The sequence below is a fragment of the Ascaphus truei genome, chromosome 21, assembly GCF_040206685.1.
Source record: "Ascaphus truei isolate aAscTru1 chromosome 21, aAscTru1.hap1, whole genome shotgun sequence".
NCBI lineage: Eukaryota > Metazoa > Chordata > Amphibia > Anura > Ascaphidae > Ascaphus > Ascaphus truei.
In genome coordinates, this window is record NC_134503.1 from 35,545,549 (window position 1) to 35,559,362 (window position 13,814).

Below are 13,814 nucleotides of genomic sequence, written 5' to 3' on the forward strand. Positions count from 1 at the left end.
ACAATCTGGCTTCCGTACTGCTCACTCCACGGAAACAGCCCTCACTAAAATAAATGACGACCTCCATGCTGCCAAAGACAGAGGTCATTACACTCTGCTCATATTACTCGACCTCTCTGCAGCATTTGACACCGTGGACCACCCTCTTCTCCTTCACATTCTCCATACTCTTGGTATTCGGAACAAAGCTCTATCCTGGATCTCATCCTACCTCTCCCATCGTACTTTCAGTGTCTCTTCTGCTAATACCTCCTCCTCCTCTATTGATCTCTCTGTGGGGGTACCCCAGGGCTCTGTCCTGGGACCTCTTCTCTTTTCTCTGTATACACTCTCTCTAGGTGACCTAATAACATCTTTTGGGTTTAATTATCACCTCTATGCTGACGACACACAAATATATTTCTCAACACCCGACCTTACACCTACTGTACAAACCAAAGTTTCTGAATGTCTCTCTGCTATATCATCCTGGATGGCCCTCCGCCGCCTTAAACTCAACATGGCTAAAACAGAGCTCCTCATACTTCCTCCCAAACCTGGCCCTACTACCTCCTTCCACATTACTGTTGGAACTACGATCATTCACCCAGTAGCCCAAGCACGCTGCCTTGGGGTCACACTCGACTCCTCTCTCACATTTGCCCCTCACATTCAAAACATTTCTAAAACCTGTCGCTTTTTCCTCCGCAATATAACAAAGATACGCCCTTTCCTCTGTTGCTCGACTGCTAAAACTCTGACTCAGGCCCTCATTCTCTCCCGTCTTGATTACTGTAACCTCCTGCTGTCCGGCCTTCCTGCCTCTCACCTGTCTCCCCTACAATCTATCCTTAACGCTGCTGCCAGAATCACTCTACTCTTTCCTAGATCTGTCTCAGCATCTCCCCTCATGAAATCCCTCTCCTGGCTTCCGATCAAATCCCGCATCTCACACTCCATTCTTCTCCTCACTTTTAAAGCTTTACACTCTTCTGCCCCTCCTTACATCTCAGCCCTAATTTCTCGCTATGCACCATCCAGACTCTTGCGTTCTTCTCAAGGATGTCTTCTTTCTACCCCCTTTGTATCTAAAGCCCTCTCCCGCCTTAAACCTTTTTCATTGACTGCCCCTCACCTCTGGAATGCCCTTCCCCTCAGTACCCGACTAGCACCCTCTCTATCCACCTTTAAGACCCACCTTAAGACACACTTGCTTAAAGAAGCATATGAATAGGACTGTGGCTATTCTGAACACATGGCACATAAAGCTTGGCCCCCTGCAGATGCACTTACCAGAACTCCCTCCTACTGTCTCTGTACGTTCTCCCTACCTACCAATTAGACTGTAAGCTCCTCGGAGCAGGGACTCCTCTTCCTTAATGTCTAAAGCACTTATTCCCATGATCTGTTATTTATATTATCTGTTATTTATTGGATTACCACATGTATTACTGCTGTGAAGCGCTATGTACACTAATGGCGCTATATAAATAAAGACATACAATACAATACAATATTGGCAGATTGCAGTGCCTGACGTACCCCAGGCCGCCCCCCGGGGCAATGAGTGAGGGGCCGAGGATCTCTCCGCTGAGCCAGATGCTTCTCTTTAATTAGCGAGTTTTGTTGCAGGCTGAGCAGCTGTCACTCAATAATCAGCACAGATCACTGTGCCTCGTGTGTGACAGGGAGGGAGAGATAACTGTGCCTCATGTGTGACAGGGAGTGAGAGATAGCTGTGCCTTGTGTGTGACAGGGAGTGAGAGATAGCTGTGCATCGTGTGTGTGACAGTGAGAGATAGCTGTGCATCGTATGTGTTGACAGTGAGAGATAGCTGTGCATCGTGTGTGTGTGTGTGTGACAGTGAGAGATAGCTGTGCATCATGTGTGTGTGACAGGGAGAGATAGCTGTGCATCATGTGTGTGTGTGACAGTGAGAAATAGCTGTGCATCGTGTGTGTGTGACAGTGAAAGATAGCTGTGCATCGTGTGTGTGTGACAGTGAAAGATAGCTGTGCATCGTGTGTGTGTGACAGGGAGAGATAGCTGTGCATCATGTGTGTGTGTGACAGGGAGAGATAGCTGTGCATCGTGTGTGTGTGTGTGTGTGACAGTGAAAGATAGCTGTGCATCGTGTGTGTATGACAGGGAGAGATAGCTGTGCATCGTGTGTGTGTGACAGGGAGAGATAGCTGTGCATCGTGTGTGGCGGAGTGAGAGCTGTGCATCGTGTGTGTGTGACAGTGTGAGATAGCTGTGCATCGTGTGTGTGTGACAGTGAGATAGCTGTGCATCGTTTGTGTGTGTGACAGTGAGAGAGAGCTGTGCATCGTTTGTGTGTGTGACAGTGAGAGAGAGCTGTGCATCGTGTGTGTGTGTGTGAGACAGTTAGAGATAGCTGTGCATTGTATGTGTGAGACAGGGAGAGATATCTGTGCATCGTGTGTGACAGTGAGAGATAGCTGTGAATCGTATGTGTTGACAGTGAGAGATAGCTGTGCATCGTGTGTGTGTGTGTGTGTGTGTGTGTGTGTGACAGTGAGAGAAAGCTGTGCATCGTGTGTGTGTGACAGTGAGAGATAGCTGTGCATCGTGTGTGTGTGACAGGGAGAGATAGCTGTGCATCATGTGTGTGTGTGACAGTGAGAAATAGCTGTGCATCGAGTGTGTGTGACAGTGAAAGATAGCTGTGCATCGTGTGTGTGTGTGTGAGACAGTGAGAGATAGCTGTGCATCGTGTGTGACAGTGAGAGATAGCTGTGCATCGTATGTGTTGACAGTGAGAGATAGCTTTGCATCGTGTGTGTGTGTGTGTGACAGTGAGAGATAGCTGTGTATCGTGTGTGTGTGTGTGTGACAGTGAGAGATAGCTGTGCATCGTGTGTGTGTGACAGGGAGAGATAGCTGTGCATCATGTGTGTGTGTGACAGTGAGAAATAGCTGTGCATCGTGTGTGTGTGACAGTGAAAGATAGCTGTGCATCGTGTGTGTGTGACAGGGAGAGATAGCTGTGCATCATGTGTGTGTGTGACAGTGAGAGATAGCTGTGCATCGTGTGTGTGTGTCACAGTGAAAGATAGCTGTGCATCGTGTGTGTTTTTTACAGGAAGAGATAGCTGTGCATCGTGTGTGTATGACAGGGAGAGATAGCTGTGCATCGTGTGTGTGTGACAGGGAGAGATAGCTGTGCATCGTGTGTGGCGGAGTGAGAGCTGTGCATCGTGTGTGTGTGACAGTGTGAGATAGCTGTGCATCGTGTGTGTGTGACAGTGAGATAGCTGTGCATCGTTTGTGTGTGTGACAGTGAGAGAGAGCTGTGCATCGTTTGTGTGTGTGACAGTGAGAGAGCTGTGCATCGTGTGTGTGTGTGACAGTGAGAGAGAGCTGTGCATCGTGTGTGTGTGACAGTGAGAGATAGCTGTGCATCGTGTGTGTGTGTGTGACAGTGAGAAATAGCTGTGCAGCGTGTGTGTGTGACAGTGAGAGTGCTGTGCATCGTTTGTGTGTGTGACAGTGAGAGAGAGCTGTGCATCGTGTGTGACAGTGAGAGATAGCTGTGCATCGTATGTGTTGACAGTGAGAGATAGCTGTGCATCGTGTGTGTGTGTGTGACAGTGAGAGATAGCTGTGCATCGTGTGTGTGTGTGACAGTGAGAGATAGCTGTGCATCGTGTGTGTGTGACAGGGAGAGATAGCTGTGCATCATGTGTGTGTGTGACAGTGAGAAATAGCTGTGCATCGTGTGTGTGTGACAGTGAAAGATAGCTGTGCATCGTGTGTGTGTGACAGGGAGAGATAGATGTGCATCATGTGTGTGTGTGACAGTGAGAGATAGCTGTGCATCGCGTGTGTGTGTGACAGTGAAAGATAGCTGTGCATCGTGTGTGTTTTTTACAGGAAGAGATAGCTGTGCATCGTGTGTGTATGACAGGGAGAGATAGCTGTGCATCGTGTGTGTGTGACAGGGAGAGATAGCTGTGCATCGTGTGTGGCGGAGTGAGAGCTGTGCATCGTGTGTGTGTGACAGTGAGATAGCTGTGCATCGTTTGTGTGTGTGACAGTGAGAGAGAGCTGTGCATCGTTTGTGTGTGTGACAGTGAGAGAGAGCTGTGCATTGTGTGTGTGTGAGAGACAGTGAGAGATAGCTGTGCATTGTATGTGTGAGACAGGGAGAGATATATGTGCATCGTGTGTGACAGTGAGAGATAGCTGTGCATCGTATGTGTTGACAGTGAGAGATAGCTGTGCATCGTGTGTGTGTGTGTGTGTGTGTGTGTGACAGTGAGAGATAGCTGTGCATCGTGTGTGTGTGTGTGACAGTGAGATAGCTGTGCATCGTGTGTATGGGACAGGGAGAGATAGCTGTGCAACATGTGTGTGTGTGATAGTGAGAAATAGCTGTGCAGCGTGTGTGTGTGACAGTGAAAGATAGCTGTGCATCGTGTGTGTGTGTGAGACAGTGAGAGATAGCTGTGCATTGTATGTGTGAGACAGGGAGAGATATCTGTGCATCGTGTGTGACAGTGAGAGATAGCTGTGCATCGTATGTGTTGACAGTGAGATAGCTGTGCATCGTGTGTGTGTGTGTGTGAGACAGTGAGAGATAGCTGTGCATCGTGTGTGTGTGTGTGACAGTGAGAGATAGCTGTGCATCGTGTGTGTGTGTGACAGAGAGAGATAGCTGTGCATCATGTGTGTGTGTGACAGTGAGAAATAGCTGTGCATCGTGTGTGTGACAGTGAAAGATAGCTGTGCATCGTGTGTGTGTGTGACAGTGAGAGATAGCTGTGCATCGTGTGTGTGTATGACAGGGAGAGATAGCTGTGCATCATGTGTGTGTGTGAGTGAGAAATAGCTGTGCATCGTGTGTGTGTGACAGTGAAAGATAGCTGTGCATCGTGTGTGCGTGTGACAGGGAGAGATAGCTGTGCATCATGTGTGTGTGACAGTGAGAGATAGCTGTGCATCGTGTGTGTGTGACAGTGAAAGATAGCTGTGCATCTTGTGTGTATGACAGGGAGAGATAGCTGTGCATCGTGTGTGTATGACAGGGAGAGATAGCTGTGCATCGTGTGTGTGTGACAGGGAGAGATAGCTGTGCATCGTGTGTGGCGGAGTGAGAGCTGTGCATCGTGTGTGTGTGACAGTGTGAGATAGCTGTGCATCGTGTGTGTGTGACAGTGAGATAGCTGTGCATCGTTTGTGTGTGTGACAGTGAGAGAGTGCTGTGCATCGTTTGTGTGTGTGACAGTGAGAGAGAGCTGTGCATCGTGTGTGTGTGTGAGACAGTGAGAGATAGCTGTGCATTGTATGTGTGTGTGTGTGTTCACAGTGAGAGATAGCTGTGCATTGTGTGTGTGTGTGTGTGTGTGTGTGTGTGTGTGTGTGTGTGACAGTGAGAGATAGCTGTGCATCGTGTGTGTGTGTGTGTGACAGTGAGAGATAGCTGTGCATCGTGTGTGTGTGACAGGGAGAGATAGCTGTGCATCATGTGTGTGTGTGACAGTGAGAAATAGCTGTGCATCGTGTGTGTGTGACAGTGAAAGATAGCTGTGCATCGTGTGTGTGTGACAGGGAGAGATAGCTGTGCATTGTATGTGTGAGACAGGGAGAGATATCTGTGCATCGTGTGTGACAGTGAGAGATAGCTGTGCATCGTATGTGTTCACAGTGAGAGATAGCTGTGCATCGTGTGTGTGTGTGTGACAGTGAGAGATAGCTGTGCATCGTGTGTGTGTGTGTGTGACAGTGAGAGATAGCTGTGCATCGTGTGTGTGTGACAGGGAGAGATAGCTGTGCATCATGTGTGTGTGACAGTGAGAAATAGCTGTGCATCGTGTGTGTGTGACAGTGAAAGATAGCTGTGCATTGTGTGTGTGACAGTGAGAGATAGCTGTGCATCGTGTGTGTGTGACAGTGAGAAATAGCTGTGCATCGTGTGTGTGTGACAGTGAAAGATAGCTGTGCATCGTGTGTGTGTGACAGGGAGAGATAGCTGTGCATCATGTGTGTGTGTGACAGTGAGAGATAGCTGTGCATCGTGTGTGTGTGTGACAGTGAAAGATAGCTGTGCATCATGTGTGTGTGTGACAGTGAGAGATAACTGTGTATCGTGTGTGTGTGTGTGTGACAGTGAGAGATAGCTGTGCATCGTGTGTGTGTGACAGGGAGAGATAGCTGTGCATTATGTGTGTATGACAGGGAGAGATAGCTGTGTATCTTGTGTGTGACAGGGAGAGATAGCTGTGCATCGTGTGTGTGTGACATTGAGTGATAGCTGTGCATCGTGTGTGTGTGACAGGGAGATAGCTGTGCATCGTGTGTATGTGACAGTGATAGATAGCTGTGCATCGTGTGTGTGTGACAGGGAGAGATAGCTGTGCATCATGTGTGTGTGACAGTGAGAGATAGCTGTGCATCGTGTGTGTGTGTGACAGTGAGATAGCTGTGCATCATGTGTGTGTGACAGGGAGAGATAGCTGTGCATTGTGTGTGTGTGACAGGGAGAGATAGCTGTGCATCGTGTGTGTGTCAGGGAGTGAGAGATAGCTGTGCATCATGTGTGTGTGACAGGGAGAGATAGCTGTGCATTGTGTGTGTGTGAAAGGGAGAGATAGCTGTGCATCGTGTGTGTGTCAGGGAGTGAGAGATAGTTGTGAATCTTGTGTGTGTCAGGGAGTGAGAGATAGCTGTGCATCGTGTGAGTGTTTCAGGGAGTGATAGATAGCTGTGCATTGTGTGTGTGTGACAGTGAGAGTTAGCTGTGCATCGTGTGTGTGTGATAGGGAGAGATAGCTGTGCATCGTGTGTGTGTGACAGGGAGAGATAGCTGTGCATCGTGTGTGTGAGACAGGGAGAGATAGCTGTGCATCGTGTGTGTGTGTGACAGAGAGAGATAGCTGTGCATCGTGTGTGTGTCAGGGAGTGAGAGATAGTTGTGCATCGTGTGTGTGAGACAGTGAGAGATAGCTGTGCATTGTGTGTGTGTGACAGTGAGAGATAGCTGTGCGTCGTGTGTGTGTGACAGGGAGAGATAGCTGTGCATCGTGTGTGTGTCAGGGAGTGAGAGATAGCTGTGCATCATGTGTGTGTGACAGGGAGAGATAGCTGTGCATTGTGTGTGTGTGACAGTGAGAGATATCTGTGCATCGTGTGTGTGTGACAGGGAGAGATAGCTGTTCATCGTGTGTGTGTGTGTCAAGGAGTGAGAGATAGTTGTGCATCGTGTGTGTGTCAGGGAGTGAGAGATAGCTGTGCATCGTGTGTGTTTCAGGGAGTGAGAGATAGCTGTGCATCATGTGTGTGTGTGTGACAGGGAGAGATAGTTGTGCATCGTGTGTGCATCTCTCACTGTCACACATATACGATGCACAGCTATCTCTCCGTCACACACACACGATGCACAGCTATCTCACACTGTCACACACACACTAGACACAGCTATCTCTCCCTGTCACATACACACGATGCACAGCTATCTCTCACTGTCACACACACACACACGATGCACAGCTAACTCTCACTGTCACAAACACACGAGGCATAGCTATCTCTCACACCCTGACACACACACACAATGGACAGCTATCTCTCACTGTCACACACACGATGCACAGCTATCTCTCACTCCCTGACACACGCACACAATGCGCCGCGTCACTGTCAGTGCTATGAGGGTGAGGCAGGGGTTACTATGGGGTGAGGCAGGGGTTACTATGGGGTGAGGCAGGGGTTACTATGGGGTGCGGCAGGGGTTACTATGGGGTGAGGCAAGGGTTACTATGGGGTGAGGCAGGGGTTACTAGGGGGTGCAGCAGGGGTTACTATGGGGTGAGGCAAGGGTTACTATGGGTTGAGGCAGGGGTTACTATGGGGTGCGGCAGGGGTTACTATGGGGTGAGGCAGGGATTACTATGGGGTGAGGCAGGGTTTACTATGGGGTGAGGCAGGGGTTACTATGGGGTGAGGCAGGGGTTAATATGGGGTGAGGCAGGGTTTAGTATGAGGTGAGGCAGGGGTTACTATGGGGTGAGGCAGGGGTTACTATGGGGTGAGGCAGGGGTTGATATAGGGTGAGGCATGGTTTACTATGGGGTGAGGCAGGGTTTACTATGGGGTGAGGCAGGGTTTACTATGGGGTGAGGCAGGGGTTAATATGTGGTGAGGCAGGGGTTAATATGGGGTGAAACAGGGGTTAATATGGGGTGAGGCAGGGGTTACTATGGGGTGAGGCAGGGGTTGATATAGGGTGAGGCATGGTTTACTATGGGGTGAGGCAGGGTTTACTATGGGGTGAGGCAGGGTTTACTATGGGGTGAGGCAGGGGTTAATATGTGGTGAGGCAGGGGTTAATATGGGGTGAAACAGGGGTTAATATGGGGTGAAGCAGGGGTTACTATGGGGGGAGGCAGGGTTTACTATGGCGTGAGGCAGGGGTTACTATGGGGTGAGGCAGGGGTTACTATGGGGTGAGGCAGGGGTTACTATGGGGTGAGGCAGGGGTTACTATGGGGTGAGGCAGGGGTTACTATGGGGTGAGGCAGGGGTTACTATGGGGTGAGGCAGGGGTTACTATGGGGTGAGGCAGGGGTTAATATGGGGTGAGGCAGGGTTTAGTATGGGGTGAGGCGGGGTTAATATTGGGTGAGGCAGGGGTTACTATGGGGTGAAGCAGGAGTTAATATGGGGTGAGGCAGGGGTTACTATGGGGTGAGGCAGGGGTTACTATGGGTTGAGGCAGGGGTTAATATGGGGTGAGGCAAGGGTTACTATGGGGTGAGGAAGGGGTTACTATGGGGTGAGGCAAGGGTTACTATGGGGTGAGGCAGGGGTTACTATGGGGTGCGGCAGGGGTTACTATGGTGTGAGGCAGGAGTTACTATGGGGTGAGGCAGGGGTTACTATGGGGTGAGGCAGGGGTTACTATGGGGTGAGGCAGGGGTTAATATGGGGTGAGGCAGGGGTTACTGTGGGGTGAGGCAGGGTTTACTATGGGATGAGGCAGGGATTACTATGGGGTGAAGCAGGAGTTAATATGGGGTGAGGCAGGGTTTACTATGGGGTGAGGCAGGGGTTACTATGGGGTGAAGCAGGAGTTAATATGGGGTGAGGCAGGGGTTAATATGGGGTGAGGAAGGGGTTACTATGGGGTGAGGCAGGGGTGAATATGGTGTGCGGCAGGGGTTAATATGGAGTAAGGCAGGGGCAACTATGGGGTGAGGCAGGGGTTACTATGGGGTGCGGCAGGGGTTACTATGGGGTGAGGCAGGGGTTACTATGGGGTGAGGCAGGGGTTACTATGGGGTGAGGCAGGGGTTACTATGGTGTGAGGCAGGGGTTACTATGGGGTGAGGCAGGGGTTACTATGGGGTGAGGCAGGGGTTACTATGGGGTGCGGCAGGGGTTACTATGGGGTGAGGCTGGGGTTACTATGGGGTGAGGCTGGGGTTACTATGGGGTGAGGCAGGGGTTACTATGGGGTGAGGCAGGGGTTACTTCTTTCTCTCTCAGGCCTGAGTAACTACAGGCACACCCGCATTAACGTACGCAATGGGACTAAGCTAACAGGCCTGAGTAACACAGGCATACCCCGCAGTAACGTACGCAATGGGACTAGGCTAACAGGCCTGAGTAACACAGGCATACCCCGCATTAACGTACGCAATGGGACTAAGCTAACAGGCCTGAGTAACTACAGGCATACCCCGCATTAACGTACACAATGGGACTAAGCTAACAGGCCTGAGTAACTAAAGGTATACCCCGCATTAATGTACGCAATGGGACAAAGCTAACAGGCCTGAGTAACTAAAGGCATACCCCGCATTAACGTACGCAATGGGACAAAGCTAACAGGCCTGAGTAACACAGGCATACCCCGCATTAACGTACGCAATGGGACTAAGCTAACAGGCTTGAGTAACACAGGCATACCCCGCATTAACGTTCACAATGGGACTATGGCCTCTACAGTATATCAGAAAAGGGGTTAAGTCTCCAGGAGAGGAATTCCTGCAGGAATGATACTCGGCCCTGCTCTATATTAGATGCTGGTGTTACATATTGGCAGGTGGCAGTGCCTGACGTACCCCGGGCCGCCCCCCGGGGCAATGAGTGAGGGGCCGAGGATCTCTCCGCTGAGCCAGATGCTTCTCTTTAATTAGCGAGTTTTGTTGCAGGCGGAGCAGCTGTCACTCAATAATCAGCACAGATCACTGTGCCTCGTGTGTGACAGGGAGGGAGAGATAACTGTGCCTCATGTGTGACAGGGAGTGAGAGATAGCTGTGCCTTGTGTGTGACAGGGAGTGAGAGATAGCTGTGCCTCATGTGTGAGGGAGTGAGAGATAATTGTGCATCGTGTGTGTGACAGTGAGAGATAGCTGTGCAGCGTGTGTGTGTGACAGGGAGAGATAGCTGTGCATCGTGTGTGTATGACAGGGAGAGATAGCTGTGCATCGTGTGTATGTGACAGGGAGAGATAGCTGTGCATCGTGTGTGGCGGAGTGAGAGCTGTGCATCGTGTGTGTGTGTGACAGTGTGAGATAGCTGTGCATCGTGTGTGTGTGACAGTGTGAGATAGCTGTGCATCGTTTGTGTGTGTGACAGTGAGAGAGAGCTGTGCATCGTGTGTGTGTGTGTGTGTGAGACAGTGAGAGATAGCTGTGCATTGTATGTGTGAGACAGGGAGAGATATCTGTGCATCGTGTGTGACAGTGAGAGATAGCTGTGCATCGTATGTGTTGACAGTGAGAGATAGCTGTGCATCGTGTGTGTGTGTGTGTGTGACAGTGAGAGATAGCTGTGCATCGTGTGTGTGTTTGTGACAGTGAGAGATAGCTGTGCATCGTGTGTGTGTAACAGGGAGAGATAGCTGTGCATCATGTGTGTGTGTCAGTGAGAAATAGCTGTGCATCGTGTGTGTGTGACACTGAAAGATAGCTGTGCATCGTGTGTGTGTGTGTGTGTGACAGGGAGAGATAGCTGTGCATCATGTGTGTGTGTGACAGTGAGAGATAGCTGTGCATCGTGTGTGTGACAGTGAAAGATAGCTGTGCATCGTGTGTGTGTGACAGTGAGATAGCTGTGCATCGTGTGTGTGTGTGTGTGTGTGTGACAGTGAGAGATAGCTGTGCATCGTGTGTGTGTGACAGGGAGAGATAGCTGCGCATCATGTGTGTATGACAGTGAGAGATAGCTGTGCATCGTGTGTGTGTGACAGGGAGAGATAGCTGTGCATCGTGTGTGTGTGACATTGAGTGATAGCTGTGCATCGTGTGTGTGTGACAGGGAGAGATAGCTGTGCATCGAGTGTATGTGACAGTGAGAGATAGCTGTGCATCGTGTGTGTGTGTGTGTGTGACAGGGAGAGATAGCTGTGCATCATGTGTGTGTGACAGTGAGAGATAGCTGTGCATCGTGTGTGTGTGTGACAGTGATAGATAGCTGTGCATCGTGTGTGTGTGACAGGGAGAGATTGCTGTGCATTGTGTGTGTGTGACAGGGAGAGATAGCTGTGCATCGTGTTTGTGTCAGGGAGTGAGAGATAGCTGTGCATCATGTGTGTGTGACAGGGAGAGATAGCTGTGCATCATGTGTGTGTGACAGGGAGAGATAGCTGTGCATTGTGTGTGTGACAGTGAGAGATAGCTGTGCATCGTGTGTGTGTGACAGGGAGAGATAGCTGTTCATCGTGTGTGTGTGTGTGTCAAGGAGTGAGAGATAGTTGTGAATCTTGTGTGTGTCAGGGAGTGAGAGATAGTTGTGCATCGTGTGAGTGTTTCAGGGAGTGATAGATAGCTGTGCATCGTGTGTGTGTGACAGTGAGAGTTAGCTGTGCATCGTGTGTGTGTGACAGGGAGAGATAGATGTGCATCGTGTGTGTGTGACAGGGAGAGATAGCTGTGCATCGTGTGTGTGTGACAGGGAGAGATAGCTGTGCATCGTGTGTGTGAGACAGGGAGAGATAGCTGTGCATCGTGTGTGTGTGTCAGGGAGTGAGAGATAGCTGTGCATCATGTGTGTGTGACAAGGAGAGATAGCTGTGCATCGTGTGTGTGTGACAGGGAGAGATAGCTGTTCATCGTGTGTGTGTGTGTGTGTGTGTGTGTCAAGGAGTGAGAGATAGTTGTGCATCGTGTGTGTGACAGTGAGAGATAGCTGTGCATCATGTGTGTGTGTGTGTGACAGGGAGAGATAGTTGTGCATCGTGTGTGCATCTCTCACTGTCACACATACGATGCACAGCTATCTCACACTGTCACACACACACACACACACACACACACACACACACACACACACACACACACACACACGGCACATCTATCTCTCCCTGTCACATACACACGATGCACAGCTATCTCTCACTGTCACACACACGATGCACAGCTAACTCTCACTGTCACACACACACACACACACACGAGGCACAGCTATCTCTCACTCCATGTCACACACACACGATGCACAGCTATCTCTCACTCCCTGACACACGCACACAATGCACAGCTATCTCTCACTCCTTGAAACACACACGATGCACAGCTATCTCTCACTGTCACACACACACACACACACGATGCACAGCTATGTCTCACTGTCACACACACACGATGAACAGCTATTTCTCCCTGTCACACACACGATGCACAGCTATCTCTCACTCCCTGTCACACATGAGGCACAGTTATCTCTCCCTCCCTGTCACACGAGGCACAGTGATCTGTGCTGATTATTGAGTGACAGCTGCTCCGCCTGCAACAAAACTCGCTAATTAAACAGAAGCATCTGGCTCAGCAGAGAGATCCTCGGCCCCTCACTCATTGCCCCGGGGGGCGAGCCGGGGTACATCAGGCACTGCCACCTGCCAATATGTAACACCAGCATCTAATATAGAGCAGGGCCAAGTATCATTCCTGCAGGGATTCCTCTCCTGGAGACTTAACCCCTTTTGTGATATACTGTAGAGGCCAGTGAGGCAGGGGTTACTATGGGGTGAGGCAGGGGTTACTATGGGGTGAAGCAGGGGTTACTATGGGGTGAAGCAGGGGTTACTATGGGGTGAAGCAGGGGTTAATATGGGGTGCGGCAGGCGTTAATATGGGGTGAGGCAGGGGTTACTATGGGGTGAGGCAGGGGTTACTATGGGGTGCAGCAGGGGTTACTATGGGGTGAGGCAGGGGTTACTATGGGGTGAAGCAGGGGTTACTATGGGGTGAGGCAGGGGTTACTATGGGGTGAGGCAGGGGTTACTATGGGGTGAGGCAGGGGTTACTTCTTTCTCTCTCAGGCCTGAGTAACTACAGGCACACCCGCAATAACGTACGCAATGGGACTAAGCTAACAGGCCTGAGTAACACAGGCATACCCCGCAGTAACGTACGCAACGGGACTAGGCTAACAGGCCTGAGTAACACAGGCATACCCCGCATTAACGTACGCAATGGGACTAAGCTAACAGGCCTGAGTAACTACAGGCATACCCCGCATTAACGTACGCAATGGGACTAAGCTAACAGGCCTGAGTAACTACAGGCATACCCCGCATTAACGTACACAATGGGACTAAGCTAACAGGCCTGAGTAACTAAAGTTATACCCCGCATTAATGTACGCAATGGGACAAAGCTAACAGGCCTGAGTAACACAGGCATACCCCGCATTAACGTACGCAATGGGACAAAGCTAACAGGCCTGAGTAACACAGGCATACCCCGCATTAACGTACGCAATGGGACTAAGCTAACAGGCTTGAGTAACTACAGGCATACCCCGCATTAACGTACGCAATGGGACAATCTAATAGGCCTGAGTAACTAAAGGCATTCCCCGCAT